This window comes from Coffea arabica, chromosome 4c, assembly GCF_036785885.1.
Source record: "Coffea arabica cultivar ET-39 chromosome 4c, Coffea Arabica ET-39 HiFi, whole genome shotgun sequence".
NCBI classification, from domain to species: Eukaryota; Viridiplantae; Streptophyta; class Magnoliopsida; order Gentianales; family Rubiaceae; genus Coffea; species Coffea arabica.
The window spans coordinates 36,532,442-36,552,095 of NC_092316.1; the positions used below are offsets into that span (position 1 = coordinate 36,532,442).

General features: G+C 35.8%; 1 long non-coding RNA gene across 1 annotated transcript; it reads left to right on the top strand.

The window, feature by feature from the left end:
• Nucleotides 1–17,641: 17,641 nt before the first annotated feature.
• On the top strand, nucleotides 17,642–19,434 carry LOC140004973 (uncharacterized). The gene is made up of 2 exons (XR_011812794.1): nucleotides 17,642–18,696; nucleotides 19,098–19,434. It is a non-coding gene; the product is annotated as an uncharacterized lncRNA (long non-coding RNA).
• Nucleotides 19,435–19,654: the final 220 nt, after the last annotated feature.

Below are 19,654 nucleotides of genomic sequence, written 5' to 3' on the forward strand. Positions count from 1 at the left end.
TGATGTCATAAATCAAATGATAAGTCCAGAAACGATTACAGCATTTACAAAACATTAAATATGGAGTATCAATAATTCAAGAAACATGTACAATGGAAAGCGATAGTAACATTCATGAAAAGGATCCGTTCATTTTTTATAAATAATCCCTCGTTCATCTTTTTTTTTTCCGGACGTTGGCCGGTCTCCACCCATCCGGACGTAGCCGGACTCCACCCATCCGGACGTAGCCGGACTACAAGGTAATACTCGAGTGTACCAAATTCACCCAGGGTCACCATATCGCCCGACCGAGTCCGCTTCTGGCTCGAGTCGATCGGTAACAAAGGGCAGTGGCCAATTCAGCCAAACGGCTTACATTCATGCGCAACTAGCATTTCAATAATTAAATCCTTGAAAATTGCACAGTTATTTAGGTCGAGTGCGATGAAGTACACACTCGCCTAGAAAGCTCGTTTTGGAAATCATTCAAAGCACTTAACACGTTATCAATCAATAATACAAGTCATGAAGTCAAGAAAATATAGCAAATAAGGAACACTCACAAGCAAGCACGCATGATATGCAAGAAAACGGTACAAAAGTAACTTTGGAAACAGCTCAAAAGTAAATAATGCAGGAAACGGTTCATAAATAACTTCAGAAATAGTTTGAGGTCACTCACCTCCATGGCTCAGAAACCATTCATCATATATCATTGCCTTGCTCAAATCCAAGTCTTAGATCACAAACTCAAAGCAATCAAATCCTTTCAAAGTGCGGACAGCACTTCCACTAAATTTGCTTACTTTTTCAGCCGTCAAGGCTTCATAATTTCCTCAGCCAGTTCCAAAGTCACACAAATAAGTTCATCCAATAGCCATTCAGCAAGCTCCAAGTAGTACTAGTACAAGTCAAGCTAGGGAAAAGTCCGGAAATGAAAGTTAAGCTCAAAACCAGAAAAACAGTTTTGACGTCATTTTGCGGTAATGGTACCAAAGGCGCTACGACTGTCGGATGAAGGTTCAAGATCCACTGTTTCGAAACTAAGAGATAGGGCTACAATATTGCAGAAGGTCACTCAACCCAGTTTCGAGCGTAACCAGGTCAAAAATGCAAGAAACTACACCAGAATCACAAAAACAGATTCACAGAACGCATTCTAGAAGAAACATCATAACTCAGGCTCTCCAAGTCCAAATTCAGAAATTCCATAACCAACTAAAAGCTAAGAAACAGGGCTAAATTTCATCAGAAGGCCTCAACATCCAATTCGGAAGCAATTCCAGCCAAAACAACCAATTACAGTCGCAAATCCCAATTTCGGGTAAACCAGAATAGCAATACTAATTTCGATTTTTCTCATTGTACACTACTCCGATTGACCTGAAATTTTGTAGGCACCTTTAAAATGTCATTTCCTACAACTTTCATGTTTTAAGCCAAGGCCAATTCACCCTCTAACTAGGAGCTATAAAACCGGACAGAATGTTCATCACAAAACCCTCACTTTTCAATTTTTGGTCCAAAACAGAAATTGGTTGCAATTAATCACTTTTTCCACCTCCTAGAGTCTTTAAACATCATTTACAATCATCATACATGACCCCATAATCATATCCATATGAAAACAGAAAAATCCCCAATAATTATAAAACTTCACCAATTCAACCAAAATCAAGATATAATCCATAAAACCATCTCTTTAGCCATCACAAGTTACTAATTCACCATTATTGGAAACAAACAATGAATATTTACACACCATACCTTGATACCTCACAAAAGATAGTAGCTTAGTGGTTCCTTCTCCAAAATAACTCCACCAAGACCTTGGAATCTCCTTAGTAACCAACTTTTATGGAGTGATTTGCAATTCCATCGGTTAAAACTCAAGATTGAAGTAAGAAATTGGAGTGAAAGATGAAGGTTTTTCTCTCTCTCTTGCTCTCCAAGTTTCAGCCATGAGAAGGAAGAAATGGCTTGATTTTTGGTCAAATTTTGGTTTTAATAAGGTTAAGGTAAGATGGTCAAAAGTCCAAGAGTGAATAGGATAGTGACACTTGTCACCTTTAGGTGTAAAACTTATCTTTTTGTCTCTCCAATACAAATATTCTAACACTTTGTAAAATAATATCACTCAATACAAAATTCCAACAAGTTGTCAAAAATATAATGCATTTACCGCACTTGCGGGTCCCACGTTCAAAATACGCTCTTAATTTCTCAAAAACTAACCGATACTAGAAAAATCATTTTAAAACTATTTTTGCTCATAAACTTTATGTGGGGAATTTTTCTAATCAAGAAAATGTAGAAAAGGCGGGCGTTAAAAAAATAAACCCTAGAAAATTAGAAAATTTCCGGGTTCTCAAACTCATTTTTTTCGGGCGTCACAATCTCCCCTCCTTAAAAGAATGTCGTCCTCGACATTCTCTCTTGTACCAATCAAGTCAAGACATCCCGCACAAATCTCTCAAGAGTCAAATCAAACCCACAGTCCGGCATCCTAAACTTCATGCCTAGGATACACTACAGAGATCTGAAGCCTAAGCTCTGATACCAACAGTGACGACCCCACCTTCCCCTAAGGCGAACCAGAGGGTTCGGCGGGCCGCCTGCCCGGCTCTCGCCGGGACTCAGTCGTTCACTAAAGTCCTCAAATGAATTACAAGAATAAACCTCAAATATACATCACATGGTCCACAAATATACATCCAAGTCTCCAATAATTACATGTCACAAATGCAGCGGAAACTAATTCCCAACTATACATCAAATGATTTCAAATCCAAAACTGTACAAGATATAGGCCATCCATTCACGTGAATAAGCACAACAAGTCCTGCCTTCGCCTTGAGCCCTGTGGAGGGGAATAAAATATTTTTGGGGTGAGCTAGAAACTCAGCGAGTAACCAGAAAATCAGTAATCAAATCGGTTTAACAGTATTTCTTTTCAATGATGTCATAAATCAAATGATAAGTCCAGAAACGATTACAGCATTTACAAAACATTAAATATGGAGTATCAATAATTCAAGAAACATGTACAATGGAAAGCGATAGTAACATTCATGAAAAGGATCCGTTCATTTTTTATAAATAATCCCTCGTTCATCTTTTTTTTTTCCGGACGTTGGCCGGTCTCCACCCATCCGGACGTAGCCGGACTCCACCCATCCGGACGTAGCCGGACTACAAGGTAATACTCGAGTGTACCAAATTCACCCAGGGTCACCATATCGCCCGACCGAGTCCGCTTCTGGCTCGAGTCGATCGGTAACAAAGGGCAGTGGCCAATTCAGCCAAACGGCTTACATTCATGCGCAACTAGCATTTCAATAATTAAATCCTTGAAAATTGCACAGTTATTTAGGTCGAGTGCGATGAAGTACACACTCGCCTAGAAAGCTCGTTTTGGAAATCATTCAAAGCACTTAACACGTTATCAATCAATAATACAAGTCATGAAGTCAAGAAAATATAGCAAATAAGGAACACTCACAAGCAAGCACGCATGATATGCAAGAAAACGGTACAAAAGTAACTTTGGAAACAGCTCAAAAGTAAATAATGCAGGAAACGGTTCATAAATAACTTCAGAAATAGTTTGAGGTCACTCACCTCCATGGCTCAGAAACCATTCATCATATATCATTGCTTTGCTCAAATCCAAGTCTTAGATCACAAACTCAAAGCAATCAAATCCTTTCAAAGTGCGGACAGCACTTCCACTAAATTTGCTTACTTTTCCAGCCGTCAAGGCTTCATTATTTCCTCAGCCAGTTCCAAAGTCACACAAATAAGTTCATCCAATAGCCATTCAGCAAGCTCCAAGTAGTACTAGTACAAGTCAAGTTAGGGAAAAGTCCGGAAATGAAAGTTAAGCTCAATACCAGAAAAACAGTTTTGACGTCATTTTACGGTAATGGTACCAAAGGCGCTACGACTGTCGGATGAAGGTTCAAGATCCATCGTTTCGAAACTAAGAGATAGGGATACAATATTACAGAAGGCCACTCAACCCAGTTTCGAGCGTAACCAGGTCAAAAATGCAAGAAACTACACCAGAATCACAAAAACAGATTCACAGAACGCATTCTAGCGGAAACATCATAACTCAGGCTCTCCAAGTCCAAATCCAGAAATTCCAAAACCAACTAAAAGCTAAGAAACAGGGCTAAATTTCATCAGAAGGCCTCAACATCCAATTCGGAAGCAATTCCAGCCAAAACAACCAATTACAGTCGCAAATCCCAATTTCGGGTAAACCAGAACAGCAATAGTAATTTCGACTTTTCTCATTCTACACTACTCCGATTGACCTGAAATTTTGTAGGAACCTTTAAAATGTCATTTCCTACAACTTTCATGTTTTAAGACAAGGCCAATTCGGCCTTCAACTAGGAGCTAGAAAACCGGACAAAATGTTCATCACAAAACCCTCACTTTTCAATTTTTGGTCCAAAACAGAAATTGGTTGCAATTAATCACTTTTTCCACCTCCTAGAGTCATTAAACATCATTTACAATCATCATACATGACCCCATAATCATATCCATATGAAAACAGAAAAATCCCCAATAATTATAAAACTTCACCAATTCAACCAAAATCAAGATATAATCCATAAAACCATCTCTTTAGCCATCACAAGTTACTAATTCACCATTATTGGAAACAAACAATGAATCTTTACACACCATACCTTGATACCTCACAAAAGATAGTAGCTTAGTGGTTCCTTCTCCAAAATAACTCCACCAAGACCTTGGAATCTCCTTAGTAACCAACTTTTATGGAGTGATTTGCAATTCCATCGGTTAAAACTCAAGATTGAAGTAAGAAATTGGAGTGAAAGATGAAGGTTTTTCTCTCTCTCTTGCTCTCCAAGTTTCAGCCATGAGAAGGAAGAAATGGCTTGATTTTTGGTCAAATTTTGGTTTTAGTAAAGTTAAGGTAAGATGGTCAAAAGTCCAAGAGTGAATAGGATAGTGACACTCTTCACCTTTAGGTGTAAAACTTATCTTTTTGTCTCTCCAATACAAATATCTTAACACTTTGTAAAATAATATCACTCAATACAAAATTCCAACAAGTTGTCAAAAATATAATGCATTTACCGCACTTGCGGGTCCCACGTTCAAAATACGCTCTTAATTTCTCAAAACTAACCGATACTAGAAAAATCATTTTAAAACTATTTTTGCTCATAAACTTTATCTGGGGAATTTTTCTAATCAAGAAAATGTAGAAAAGGCGGGCGTTAAAAAAATAAACCCTAGAAAATTAGAAAATTTCCGGGTTCTCAAACTCATTTTTTTCGGGGCGTCACAATCTCCCCTCTTTAAAAGAATGTCGTCCTCGACATTCCCACTTGTACCAATCAAGTCAAGACATCCGTACAAATCTCTCAAGAGTCAAATCAAACCCACAGTCCGGCATCCTAAACTTCAAGTTTAGGATACACTACAGAGATCTGAAGCCTAAGCTCTGATACCAACTGTGACGACCCCACCTTCCCCTAAGGCGAACCAGAAGGTTCGTCGGGCCGCCTGCCCGGCTCTCGCAGGGATTCAGTCGTTCACTAAAGTCCTCAAATGAATTACAAGAATAAACCTCAAATATACATCACATGGTCAACAAATATACATCCAAGTCTCCAATAATTACATGTCACAAATGCAGCGGAAACTAATTCCCAACTATACATCACATGATTTCAAATCCAAAACTGTACAAGATATAGGCCATTCATTCACGTGAATAAGCACAACAAGTACTGCATTCGCCTTGAGCCCTGTGGAGGGGAATAAAATATTTTTGGGGTGAGCTAGAAACTCAGCGAGTAACCAGAAAATCAGTAATCAAATCGGTTTAACAATATTTCTTTTCACTGATGTCATAAATCAAATGATAAGTCCAGAAACGATTAATGCATTTACAAAACATTAAATATGGAGTATCAATAATTCAAGAAACATGTACAATGGAAAGCGATAGTAACATTCATGAAAAGGATCCGTTCATTTTTTATAAATAATCCCTCGTTCATCTTTTTTTTTTTCCGGACGTTGGCCGGTCTCCACCCATCCGGACGTAGCCGGACTCCACCCATCCGGACGTAGCCGGACTACAAGGTAATACTCGAGTGTACCAAATTCACCCAGGGTCACCATATCGCCCGACCGAGTCCGATTCTGGCTCGAGTCGATCGGTAACAAAGGGCAGTGGCCAATTCAGCCAAACGGCTTACATTCATGCGCAACTAGCATTTCAATAATTAAATCCTTGAAAATTGCACAGTTATTTAGGTCGAGTGCGATGAAGTACACACTCGCCTAGAAAGCTCGTTTTGGAAATCATTCAAAGCACTTAACACGTTATCAATCAATAATACAAGTCATGAAGTCAAGAAAATATAGCAAATAAGGAACACTCACATGCAAGCACGCATGATATACAAGAAAACAGTTCAAAAGTAACTTTGGAAACAGTTTAAAGGTAAATAATGCAAGAAAACGGTATAAAAGTAACTTTGAAAACAGCTCAAAAGTAAATAATGCAGGAAACGGTTCATAAATAACTTCAGAAATAGTTTGAGGTCACTCACCTCCATGGCTCAGAAACCATTCATCATATATCATTGCCTTGCTCAAATCCAAGTCTTAGATCACAAACTCAAAGCAATCAAATCCTTTCAAAGTGCGGACAGCACTTCCACTAAATTTGCTTACTTTTCCAGCCGTCAAGGCTTCATTATTTCCTCAGCCAGTTCCAAAGTCACACAAATAAGTTCATCCAATAGCCATTCAGCAAGCTCCAAGTAGTACTAGTACAAGTCAAGCTAGGGAAAAGTCTGGAAATGAAAGTTAAGTTCAAAACCAGAAAAACAGTTTTGACGTCATTTTGCGGTAATGGTACCAAAGGCGCTACGACTGTCGGATGAAGGTTCAAGATCCACCGTTTCGAAACTAAGAGATAGGGCTACAATATTACAGAAGATCACTCAACCCAGTTTCGAGTGTAACCAGGTAAAAAATGCAAGAAACTACACCAGAATCACAAAAACAGATTCACAGAACGTATTCTAGCGGAAACATCATAACTCAGGCTCTCCAAGTCCAAATCCAGAAATTCCAAAACCAACTAAAAGCTAAGAAACAGGGCTAAATTTCATCAGAAGGCCTCAACATCCAATTCGGAAGCAATTCCAGCCAAAACAACCAATTACAGTCGCAAATCCCAATTTCGGGTAAACCAGAACAGCAATAGTAATTTCGACTTTTCTCATTCCACACTACTCCGATTGACCTGAAATTTTGTAGGCACCTTTAAAATGTCATTTCCTACAACTTTCATGTTTTAAGCCAAGGCCAATTCGGCCTCCAACTAAGAGCTATAAAACCGGACAGAATGTTCATCACAAAACCCTCACTTTTCAATTTTTGGTCCAAAACAGAAATTGGTTGCAATTAATCACTTTTTCCATCTCCTAGAGTCATTAAACATCATTTACAATCATCATACATGACCCCATAATCATATCCATATGAAAACAGAAAAATCCCCAATAATTATAAAACTTCACCAATTCAACCAAAATCAAGATATAATCCATAAAACCATCTCTTTAGCCATCACAAGCTACTAATTCACCATTATTGGAAACAAACAATGAATCTTTACACACCATACCTTGATACCTCACAAAAGATAATAGCTTAGTGGTTCCTTCTCCAAAATAACTCCACCAAGACCTTGGAATCTCCTTAGTAACCAACTTTTATGGAGTGATTTGCAATTCCATCGGTTAAAACTCAAGATTGAAGTAAGAAATTGGAGTGAAAGATGAAGGTTTTTCTCTCTCTCTTGCTCTCCAAGTTTCAGCCATGAGAAGGAAGAAATGGCTTGATTTTTGGTCAAATTTTGGTTTTAGTAAAGTTAAGGTAAGATGGTCAAAAGTCCAAGAGTGAATAGGATAGTGACACTTGTCACCTTTAGGTGTAAAACTTATCTTTTTGTCTCTCCAATACAAATATCTTAACACTTTGTAAAATAATATCACTCAATACAAAATTCCAACAAGTTGTCAAAAATATAATGCATTTACCGCACTTGCAGGTCCCACGTTCAAAATATGCTCTTAATTTCTCAAAAACTAACCGATACTAGAAAAATCATTTTAAAACTATTTTTGCTCATAAACTTTATCTGGGGAATTTTTCTAATCAAGAAAATGTAGAAAAGGCGGGCGTTAAAAAAATAAACCCTAGAAAATTAGAAAATTTTCGAGTTTTCAAACTTATTTTTTTCGGGGCGTCACAAGAACCCTGTTCAAGTTTATGCATTCCCTACATAAGTAGTATTTACAATTCTAGCCATTTAGCAATACTTTCAGTAACATAGCCATCTCCTCCGCTTGATGGCCACCATTGCCTTCCGAAGCATTTCTTCTTCACCGATTGACACGACAACTTTCCTGTTCCATTTCAAGCTCAAGCCTTGGTCATTACAATCAATTACTTATTTATCTTCACACTTCACATTAGACAGCCATAGTGCATATTATAGTGCTTCAACAAAATAACAAAAAAATCTCTTATTTATTAAAACCATTACCCGATCTCCTAATCACAACTAAACATCCATGTCAATATTCTATTGCTTTAACCATCATCAATTACTATTTTGCAATTCCTCATTATTCATTGATGGTGCCTTTACTTCTATGTTCATTTTACAGTAACTTAAGAACTTAGCACACCTGCAATTTCCTTACTAAGCTCAAGCCTTGGTCATTACAATCAATTACTTATTTATCTTCACACTTCACATTAGACAGACATAGTGCATATTATAGTGCTTCAACAAAATAACAAAAAAATCTCTTATTTATTAAAACCATTACCCGATCTCCTAATCACAACTAAACATCCATGTCAATATTCTATTGCTTTAACCATCATCAATTACTATTTTGCAATTCCTCATTATTCATTGATGGTGCCTTTACTTCTATGTTCATTTTACAGTAACTTAAGAACTTAACACACCTGCAATTTCCTTACTAATGAATCGGGTTCACTCTCTTTGCTTTTCATGGTACATCGGTGCAATTCTCCCCGCATCCAATTTTAGAGTTGATTATCTTATTGCACTCTATACATATATTTCAATTGTATAGCATATGCATGTCACAAAAAAAATGTTCTATACCTTCCCCTCTCTCTTCCTTAAATTTTTTGCCTGACTTTGCTTGCCAACCAAACCGGTAATCATAGCTTTCTCCCGATGCTGACTACCAATCAAATTTCTATGCAACTGCATTTTGACTGTGTCTCTCCCTTTTAATCCTAGATTCAGAACCATGTGCATTACTCAACCTAATTGACCTTCTCATTGCCAAAACTTCGATATTTTTCTTCACCGGTTTCGATACCATTGGTCTGAACATACTGTTTGCCACTTTCACAAAACCAAATGCTCCATTTTTTTTTTAGATATTGAAGCCTTATTATCCTAATTTCGCAAGTGTACAATTCATTTATTGAGGAAAGGTATAACGGGTATCGATTCCATAGGGACTTAGGATGTAGCAATCACTTGAGTTTAATCACATGCTCTAATTTTTGGACAATAAAAGTTTAAGAAAGTTAAGTAGGCAGTACAATCGGCTATATAGCATAACCAATAAATATAAAACTGACCATTAGCTAGTAGAACCAACCATGTAGATGGTAGGTTGCAAGAGAATAAATAAAAGTGAAGAATATGTTAGATTAGGATTGCTTTAAAAATTAAGTGAGAGAGTCTTAGGGATTAGAATCCCTTATTATGTCAAGATTAAAAGTTATTTAAGGTGATTATACTTATACTTCCATGAGATGAAAAGTTTACTTAGACATCATATTAAGAATATCTAAATATGAAACAAACTTGTAACAAAGCATGACCAATAAGACCAAGAGACAAAGTTTAGAAAGAAAAATTCTTGTTCAATGTTTTGAAAGTTGAATTCTTGAATTCTTTCACAGTTTGATCTCTCAAATGTCATAGTACAAGAGTGCTTTCACTTTCCTCTCAAAACTCTTAAACTAACAAAGAAACTCACAATATAAAACTTGAACTAAAATTACTTTCTACCTCTACTCCTATGCTCTTTCATCTATTTCATCATGATACAATATTGGTCAAATCAATGAGATACAAGAAGGTATTTATAGATATTTTTAGAGAAGTAATGTGCTCATAATATTGTCATAAAGTTATTCTTCACTTCTCCAAATCTTCCTTGAATAGCCACAGCTGAAATTTGGTGCAGACATGAGTTGGAAATGGGTTAGAAAAGTTGTGAGAAATCTGATCAATTTGCTATGCAAGTTGCAGCATTGACATAAGATTACATGGGATGTACACGGGGTAGGCAGTCAAGTTTTGCCCCTCACAACTGCTTCTCTACAGGTTTAGCACATTTCTAATTATTTTAGAAATTATTCTATTTTTGCATCAATTTGACCTACAAATTTCTTGATGATGGAAACTGAACTATCATTTTTACAAAATATAAAAGTTGTAACCCTTTGACTTATCTTTCCAATGCATCAATAATTATTTCATTTGGAGCTTTGTAAATTGAGAAATAACCAAATACCCCTGCCTAATAAATCCATTGTTTTAGCTTTTGACAGTAAATTTGCCCAAACTGTATTTTGACTTTTTTTGACTAGAAAAACTCATGAGCTGGATTTTCAATGTTTTCATAAGAATTGTAGACCTATGTATTAGTTTTAAAATGGTTCAAGAATTATTTCAATCCGATACTTGTAACTCAAGATAACTCAAGATATAGTCAAAATACCAAAATGTAATAAAACTATCAATTTTATCTTCTTAAATCTTGATCATATTTGAATGATTCTTGTTCTCTATTGCATATAAACTCCTCTAAATCATCTTTTGGATGTGTAGAATGATCTTTCATTGATTGGGATCAATCCATAAAATACCAAAACCTACAAAAACAACATAAATTTGTATATTAGCCCACACTTTTGGCATATTTTGGTTAAAAAACAGTACTTGTATGAAAAGTAACTATAAAAGAACTCAATTATTCCATTTTAACTTAAAAACACACCAAAATCATAGCATAAAACCTACCTAAAAATAGCTTAAGTAAATGCTAATCAAATTGCACACTTTTATATTTGGAGGATCATTGCCTGGGATTTTTTTCAGCTTCTTCATCCCCATACATACAACCACTTCCTTCACTTCATTACTAGATTCCACATATAGTCTCTTCTTATCATCTAGTTTTCGCCACAAACCTGATCCTTCATCAGCACTCTTTCTTCACTTAGTTAAGCATCTCAAGGTCTCATTCTGTGCCACTACCTTCTTTTCCAGGGCCGCTATCCTTGCATACATCCACAAGTTAAGTTTTTGACTCTCCGAGAACATAGTAGACAAAGCTGCTAGCTTATGTAGTACCTCACCTAATACACTTTTCCATCTCTCTCTCTCTCTCTCTCATCGCCTTCTACTTGTCGACAATGTGAAATTTCTTTCCCCTGTTAAAATAGTTGTCCTTAGCAAATTTCATTTGCAGAACTATTTCACTCCACTTAATCACATTAGGTTTTACCTCTGATACACATGACCATTTTAGCTGCTCCCCTCCACTGGATTTTTCTTTCATGAACTCATCCTAATCCCTCTCGGTCCCTACCTTCAATGTTGGCATTGAGCATAGCATGCTTCAATGTGTCACCTGCAAACAAAAGCACAAACTGGAATATTAAACAAATGTTTCACAATTTCTCAACAGAGGATTGTACTTCACATTATGATAGTCTCTTTTGCTTAGTAGTAATGGATGTTTCGTTTGTAAGTCCTATTTACTAATTCTATGTGCTAATTGATAGACGAAGATCAAGTTAGGTTTCTTTGATTTCATCTACATGCCGTACATCCAAAACTAAGTTTTCCATAATTCATAGAGGACCAAAATAGTCATTCAAAGAATTTAAACAAATCTTTTTGTCAGTTTACTATCTCTGCAACTTCTATCATACACACTTTCCATATACAAACTCATGCATTACGAAAACAGTAACAAAACTTTTCTTTAGTTGCATAATGGAAGGAAGAAGCACAATGAATTGTTTTGTTTTCTGTTAGTAGCAGTGTTGTTTTTACATGGTTGGTCCAGGCTATCTAAATTTATCTGACTTTCATCGAGGCAGCTTTCTCTTTCCTGACCATCTACACTACCACTTTCCCTCTTCATGTCATTATTTTCCATTTCAGACCCTTCGACACTAGCTTTTTCATTTTTCATGCCAAGGTACGCAGCCTATCATTGAATCATTATAATAAATAAATTCTTTTTCCAAACCTCCCACATTGCAATAGCTTAAATCCGACAATTCAAGAGCAAACAATTACACATTTATAGCTCTCTGCCTCGGTTTCAATCCTCCACTTCCCCTGCCTTCCATGTACAATCTCCTCCTGCCCACTCGCTTGTTGTTACCTCCGTTTGACCCCTTGTTGGATAGTTCTTCCACTCCAACGTTATTGTTATTTTGTGCATTATTTCTATCATCTTCCATCCCCTTCCCTTGAATTATTTGCAAAAACAGGAGGCACGATCAGACTAATTACACTAGTGCCATACTTATAATGCCATAAACATGAGTGTGAAATCGAGACTTTTCACAAATGCCTAGTGTGCAACCTTATACCTTCCTCAGAATGTACAAGTTTTCAAATTGCCAACTTACCTCCTGCTTTCTCCGTCTCAGAACTACAGTACAAGCCTGTTAGATCTTAGATTACCTTCGAAGCACTAACTTCCCTCATCGAGGATGCCTTCTATGCCTTCACTGATCACAATTCGTATTTTCTGATTTTTTTTGCCCTCGTTGATTTCGTGTATACCCTTAAATGTTGTCTTTCTTTTTCCTCTTTGACTTACAATAGATGCCTTAGGACTAGCATAACTAACCTTTTTAACTTTACTAACTTTTTTGGTAAATCGTAAACCACATATGCCACCTATCACATTACTAAAATTACCTACGTGCTTTAATGTAAATGCATTAACGCACACAGAACAATGCAATGAAAAGAAGTCCTTGAACAAATAACCAGATTTTACTCTCTCATCTGATTTTTTATCCAAATGGTTAAGAACTCCAGACCTCAAACCGCACCTTATGGAATATGCATTCACTCTTAGACTATATATTGATTGATGAAGATTTTATGTTTGGTCTTTATCGAGTGATCTTTACCCAGTTGTCTTTTCCTAGTGGTCAACAGATTGAAGCATTGGATTAACTAGTCATTGTCTAATATGATTCTTGTCACAGAAGGAGGGCCACTAACAGGCACTACATGGGATTCCTTGTCGAGCCTTAACAATGGTTAGTAATGATTGTAATTTACTGCCAACATAAGTTGATTCAATTGGTAAGGACAGATTACTTTTTTACAAAAAGTCGTGTAATTGAATTATGCTTTAATGTATTGGCTCAGTTGGTAAGAATATGCCACTTTCTAAAAAAAAAATGTGTCATATGTTTGAATTCCATTGGTAAGAATATGCCACTTTCTAAAAAAAAAAATGTGTCATATGTTTGAATTCCACTGTTAATGTGAGGGTTTAATTAGTGGACGATCTATAAGAATCTGTAAGCGACCTGTAATCTCGGGAGATGCCTTAACCTATGATGATGATCAAAATTGAACCCTCCCAAATTTTTCGTTGCCAAAAAAGTTATTGTAATCCACTAAATGTAAATAATAACACAAACAAAAAAATGTATTAACTTCAACAAGTGTAACATAATAACAATTTTTCATAAATTTTTGTATGCTAAAATTGATTGTTATTTCACACTTATTGTTTTAATGCATAAACCGATTTTGCTAATATATATTTAGTGTTAGTACTTGTAGGGTATAATTGTGATTGACAATTATAGTAGTCATGCAGCAGCCATGATCCTTTCTTCACTTATTTGCTTGTTTATCTTATTTGTTTCCAAGAATGATTTTCTTGGAAAAGCGCAAATGGCACTCGGAGGGTAAGTAAAGAGAAATTCAGAAATGAGAGGAAGAGAAGTAGAAAAAAATAAAAGAAAAAGTCTAAGATGGCAAGAGATAATAGATGTTACACACTCGAAGATTTTGTTGAAATCATCTCAATAGCTTGGGGATACAATGTATGAAGGAGAAGCCCATGGTAATTGTACTTCACTATGTTTAATTGTAGTCGTTGACTTGCACCCTATAGGTTCAACTAGAAAAAAAAAAGACCAATAATAGTATTGTTCTTTACTCGTTCTCTCTATTGTTAATGTCATATTTTTACTTTATTGGTGTCCCAAAATAAGAACCACCATTTTAAATTTAATACATATTTTTCAATCTTGCCATTTGAAAAAGCAAGTTTTTAAAATTTTGATACACATTTAATAAGGAAATATTTTGAATCCAAAAGACATATACGTAAATTCACCAATACCATCTCATCTAGACATAATGATTACTATGTCTGCATAAAAAGTTGAATTCCCAAAAAATCACTCTTATATTGGGACAGAGGGAGTATTAGTTTTAGGGTGAAGCCTGTGGGGTGCTTATTGAAATGTAGTTAGCTTTTATATTTTAATTTGAACATCTTATTTGATAAAGTTGTATCAAATTATTTGATTTGTAATTTGATAGGATTTTATCTTGTAATTCGATTTTTAGTTTGATTGGTTTTTATCTTTTGTAATCATTATCTTTATAGGTCAACTTCTATATAAACTCTCAACAATGTCAATGATAGTGGAACAACATAAACAACAACACCCTTTCCTAAAATATTTCAAAGTATCAGAGCAAGATCCGTATTTTTGTGTTGACCTTTTGCTCAAGATTTTTTCATCACTTAATTTACAACGTCATGAAGTGATCAAGGAGAATCAGCAAATAGAGGGGCAACATCTGATGTTGTCGATCATATTTCTTCCTATTATCTTCACGCAATTGACTATCTTGGTATAGTTTTAGTTTTCTAAAATTAACGGGTGAAAATTTTCCTTGTTAGACAAATGCTGTTAAAATTACTTTTGCAGCCAAAAAAAAATTTCTATGCTTTGTTGATGGAAGGATAGAGATACAGGAATCATCTTTCTTGACAATTATGGTATTGGAAGGCTGTAGCAAAATGATTATCCTTTGACAGTTTTTCAATTCCATTCGTGGCTTTCTTAATTTGACAGTTTTTCCAATTAATGTCAAGTATAACAATTTATATCATGGGTGGTTGTCTTTCTCTTGATGGTGTTTGCCACCCTTTTTATGGGCGTAATCTTGCAGACTTCTCTTGAGGGCATGAAATTAATCCCTTTGTTAGTGTTCATTTTTTAATTTATATTGCATGGTACTTATTCCCACTTGCAATATTTCTAATTTGAGTTACATGCCATTTCAATTAATATGTTATACCATGGATTTTATTCCCATCAAGGTATTTCCGTTTAATGATGTGCCATTTTTTCACAGCCATTAATCCTCCTCATTTTGAAGTAATATCAAGAATCAATAAGTTGAAGAAACTCAAGATGCTTGGAGCTACATTCGTACACTCTCCAGCTTGAGGGGAAGTATTAAAGATTAGTTTGCTTTTAGATTTTAATTTTAACAACATCTTATTTGATAAGCTGTTTTATTAAATTATTTGATTTGTAATTTGAACTTTTGTTTGATAGGATTTTATTTTATAATTTGATTTTTAGTTTGATAGTTTTTATCTTTTGTAATTATTAATTTTGTAGGTCAACGTCTATATAAACTCTCAATAATATCAATGACATTGGAACACTATGAATAACAACATGCTTTCCTAAAATTTATCTGGTGCTTGTGTTGTGAGCCATCACTAAACTACTTTTTATATGAAATTCAAATAACATAAAATAGAATAGAATTGAAAAAAGAACAAGTGTTATATATTCTAAAACGATATAAGAAAGGATTTTTGTTGAATATCTTCCATGTTTATTAAACAACACAAAAATGAATTAATATTATACCTAGTGCCAACATAGGCAACTGAGAGGAAGCTACAATATCCCAAGCACGCAACTCACATGAAAATTACTACTCCCTACGTTCCAATTATTTGGTCCTATTTCGGAAATCTAACTTTTGAAAAATAGTGGTTTGATTGTGAAGTTTGTGCTTCTCTTTCCAATTTTATCCCCACAAACTCAAAATTTGAATTTGAATGATAACGTGCATTTGGAATTAGAAGGAGGGACTATATTGGAAAGAGAAACTAAAAAATATTTTGACTTTCTCAACGGGACAAATAATTTGGCTCATCGCAAATGGAAAGTAGGACACTTTCAATGGGACAGAAGGAGTAAAATAAATTAACAACTATGTGCCATGCTAAATGTCCAATCTTCCTCAGTGAGCCTCCATCTTATTAGAAAGTAAGAGATTTGGGATAATTTTAGAAACCTCCCCTAAGATTTCTAATTATCACTAGCCTCTCTCTAGATTTTGAAAATTATACTAACCTTCTCTGAGATTCATTATCTTATAATATCTAGATCCAACTAACAATTAAAAAGTGATATTAAAAAATATATAATATGATTCCACCATTGCCCCTCATCAGAAGAAAGAAGAAAGAAGAACAGGGGAGGTTTTGTGACGCCCCGAAAAGTATGAATATGAGAATCCGAAAATTTTTTTTTTTATATATTTTCTTGACATTATTTTGTTTTCTTGTCTATAAGTTTGTTTTCTTCAATATATTAATTTTCTATACATTTTTATAAGGAAACATAGTTTTCAAATCATTTTCTTGATCCAAGTTAGTCCACGTTAAGTTTGAAGTGTATTATGGACGTGGGACCCGCTAGTGCGGTAAATGTGGTATATTTTTAACAACTCATTGGAGTTAATTGTAAAGATTAAAAGAAGTTTGGGCCATAGTGTGACTTTTGGTTAAGCACAAATTGCTAGACTTCCTAAAGGTTCCATGAAGTTCCTAAGCTTAATTGTGATTGGCTAAACAAAAAGGTGTTGGACTTTGACCAAGTGACTTAGTTAATATCTTCTTAGCAAGACCAAAGGCCAAAACAACAAGGAGAATTTCAGCCAGCTCTAGGGAGAAAAGAGGGGAGAAAAACCAAGAGAAAATAAGAGAAAGAACAAGAAAAAATTCTGGTTTTGTGCAACCCATCCAACAAGCTTGGGAGTTAGAGCAAAAGAAAGCTAATGAACTTGGTTCTTGAAGTGCAGCCTTGTAAACCCACCTTTGGAAGGTAAAGCAGCCTTGAACTCTTGTAAAAGCTTATAGCAATTGGGTAGAAAATGTTGTTTTTGATGTTGTAAGATGCTAATAAGGGTTAATGATGGTTTATATATCACTTTTGTGGGTTTGTGTGGAAGATTTGGTGATTTCTATGGTTGTTGAGAAAATTCCAGAATTGAGATTTCTTATGGTTCAGTTCTGCCCGTTTCTGTTTGACCAGGTTAGAGGCCGAATTGGCCTTAGCACAAAATATGAAAGTTTTAGATAATGATGTTTTCTAGTTACCTGTAAATTTTCAACTCAATCGGAGCTCGGTATCCTGTGAAAAGACCGAAATACCCCTGCTACCCTGTTTCTGTCCGAAACTGATAATCAGCTTTGGTAATTGGTTAGTTTGACTGGGAATACTACTGATTTAGTTGTTGATGTCTTCTTAAGAATTCTAGCCCTGTATCTTAGATTTCAAATGGCTTTGGAATTACCTGAATTGGAGTTGTGTGTTCTGAGATATGAGTGAATAAAGCAGGACTGCTAGTTGATTTCTGCAGTGAATTTCGAACTGGAAAATCTGGAGTTGTTTTGGAAACTTTGACCTAGTTAGGGTGAGAAATGGACTGAGTGGTCTTCATGAAAGTTATAGGGAATGATATTTTAGAGGTGCCTGCAAAAGTTCAGGTCAATCGGAGTAGCGTAGCTTGAGAAAAGTCGAAATTACTATTGCTGTTCTGGTTTTACCCGAATGTAAGAATTGCGCCTGTAATTGGTTGTTTTGGTCAGGATTGCTTCCGAATTAGTTGTTGAGGCCTTCTGATGAAATTTAGCCCTGTTTCTTAGCTATCAGCTGGTTTTGGAATTTCTAGATTTTGACTTGGAGAGCCTGAGTTATGATGTTTCCGCTAGAATGCGTTCTGTGAATCTGTTTTTGTGATTCTGGTGTCGTTTCTTGCATTTTTGACCTGGTTACACTCGAAACTGGGTTGAGTGACCTTCTGTAATATTGTAGCCCTATCTCTTAGCTTCGAAACGGTGGGTCTTGCACTTTTATCCGACAATCGTAGTGCCCTTGGTGCCATTACCGTAAAAGGATGTCAAAAGCTATTTTTCTGGTTTTGAGCTTAACTTTCATTTCCCGACTTTTTCCTAGCTTGACTTGTCTTTGTACTACTTGGAACTTGCTGAATGGCTATTGGATGAACTTGTTGTTGTGTGTGTACCTTTGGGACTGGCTGAGGAAATAATGAAGCCATGATAGCTGGAAAAGTTAGCAAATTCAAGGGAAGTGCTGTCCGAACTTTGAAGGGACTTGTTTGCATTGAGTTTGTGATCTAAGACTTGGATTTGAGCAAGGCAATGTTATATGATGGATGATTTCTGAGCCGTGGAGGTGAGTGACCCTAAACTATTTCCAAAGTTACTTATGAACCGTTTCTTGCACTATTTACTTGATTGCATATCATGAGTGCTTGCATGTGGCCCATGACATATTTTGGCTTAAATGAGTACTTGGAATTCGTGTGCTGAACACCAACGTCTCCACCTCTGTGTACTGTTCATCTGGAGCAAATGGCTCCCCCTCTGACTGTTTACTGTTAAATGTTTGTTTGGAGCGTTGGGTGTTTAAGTACAATGATTTCACTGGCTCACGAGAGCAATAAATGTACATTTGATCTTAGAATCATGACATCACTGAAATGAACGACTATGAAACTGATTTGCTTACCGATTTTATTGGTTACTCGCTGAGCTTTTAGCTCACCTCCAAAACTATTTTATTCCCCTCCACAGGGCTCGTGGCGAAGGAAGGACTTGTAGTACTTGTTCACGTGACTGGATGACATGTAATTATTGAAGACTTGGATGTATAGTTTGGGGAATCGTTTCCGCTTTGCTTATAACATGTAATTATTGGAGAATTTGATGTAATTTTTGAGATTTATATTGTAATCTGTTTGAGGAATGTAGTGAACGACTGAGTCCCGGCGAGAGTTGGGCAGGCGGCCCGCCGAACCCTCTGGTTCGCCCTAGGGAGAGGTGGGGCCGTCACAGGTTTCTAAAATTATCCCAAGAGATTTTGTTCCGTTACATGAATAGGGAGGCCATTTGTTGGTGCCATCTTAAAGCACATTTGCAAGTTCAATTTGTTAAGAAATAATATGTTTCTATTTTAGAATGTTTGTAAAAAGCCAATAACAGGGAAAAAAAATAAAAGACTTCAGTAAGCATAAGAAGAAAAAGATGCAAAAATATTCAGCGAGAGACAAAAATTCCTCTAGAAACTGACAGGCATCTAGAAACGGGTAAATTTTGTTCGAGAAACTTTAGAATTGAAGATCACATAGTCG